The following is a 1613-nucleotide window of genomic DNA, read 5'->3' as shown; positions in this document are numbered from 1 at the left end:
AAGAACATACCTTAACCACAACAAACAATTCAAGGGAAAGATCAATGTTTTTACCCATTTAATATGTTAGTGTTTCATCTACAAAAGGACATTAGGTTTTGCAAATAATTAAACTTGGACATCTAAGACTCCCTGTCTAAATAATACCCACATAAGATTTAAGTTTATTGAATGATATGCTGAGTCAATGTGTGAAACCTCTATCCACAAATGGCTACCTTTCTTTCAGAAATAGGTTAAACATTTACACACTTCTACGCTGTTGTAGTGTGTAAAACGATGCCCTGTGTTGCTTCTTTTAGTAAATAGTATCTGTATCCTACTGAGTTTTAGTGACTTCCGTATCACTGTTCAGGGCTGAGCTTATTTCCCTATCTGGATTACTTGATATCGTCCCCCTTAGTTCTTTATGCAAAATAATGAATCAAAATTCTGACTTTAGTAGGTGTATTAAAAACATTTTCATTGTATATGAATATCCTTCATTTCCACACAGCTGATTATTGCAATGTTTGTCAGGAACAAGCTTATAATTGGAAACCGGATATTACTGGGTGAGAACCGCATGTGTGTGTGTGTGTGTGTGTGTGTGTATGTGGATTATGCTGTGTGTATGTACATGTGAGTGTGCACATGTGTGTAGTGTATGTCAATGTGGAGTGTGTATGTGTCTGTCACCATATCTCTGTGCTGTGTGGTGAATGCATATGTGTCTGTGTGTGTGTGTGTATGTGTGTGTGCGGTGTCTGTGTGCCTGTATAGGGTGTGTGTGTCTGTGTGTGGTGTGTGTCTGTATGGTGTGTGTATGTGTGCATGATTTGTCTGTGTGATGCACGTGGTGTGCATATATATGTGTGTCTCTTTGTGTGTGTGTCTACATGATGTGTGTGTGTCTCTGTGTGTATGTGCACATCCCAAGTTACTGTGGCTATACATGGCACCAATCGCACCCGCAGACAGTACACAGCTGTGCATGTGGGTGGGAGGCAGTGAGCTCAGGTTCCCAGGTGCAGGAGGTGTCCAGGATCATAGATGTCTACTTGGGAATTAGGGGAGCCATTTCCTTGTGCTCTGAATTTCTATGTAATCAAAATCTTTATAGGTTGGGTCTTAAAACCCTGTGTCATGAAGGATGACAGCACCATACCTACCAGATGCCAACAATGAAATGTTCTCATTAAAATTTGTTTTAATGAAATTGACAATAAATACTATTTTCAACTACCAGATGCCAACAATGAAATGTTCTCCTTAAAATTTGTTTTAATGAAATTGACAATAAATACTATTTTCAACATAAATTAATCACCCTGCCCTTGTTACAAAAATAACACTACTGTAATGGACATCTCTTTGCATTTTACATTTTGAAGTAGCTCTTTAGACGTGAGACAGCTTCACTGTATAGCTAAAGTTTTGAACCTGTTTCATTCTCTTTTTTTTTTTAACTGTTGACATTATAAGGTGAGAAATATACATTTGCTTCACCTCAGCCTATCTTTTTTTTTCCTTTGGATATAGGACTTTCAGGGCTTTCAGCCATTCTGCTTTCATAGGTGGTAAATTACTTTAGAAAGAAATATTCCCTTGCCTCTTGCAAAAACAAGACACAG

The 1613-nt window shown here is 37.9% G+C and overlaps 1 protein-coding gene across 1 annotated transcript in view; it reads right to left on the bottom strand.

Moving 5' to 3' along the window:
* The window catches only part of DLGAP2 (discs, large (Drosophila) homolog-associated protein 2), a gene marked incomplete at its 5' end in the record, with an annotated part of 84361 nt that overhangs the window by 24804 nt on the left and 57944 nt on the right, over window positions 1–1613 (bottom strand). The window lies entirely within an intron of this gene.

Source organism: Galeopterus variegatus, unplaced genomic scaffold, assembly GCF_000696425.1.
Source record: "Galeopterus variegatus unplaced genomic scaffold, G_variegatus-3.0.2 Scaffold5707, whole genome shotgun sequence".
Lineage (NCBI taxonomy): Eukaryota > Metazoa > Chordata > Mammalia > Dermoptera > Cynocephalidae > Galeopterus > Galeopterus variegatus.
Note: the sequence above shows the minus strand (reverse complement) of the source record. Positions and strands in the feature narration are given on the sequence as shown.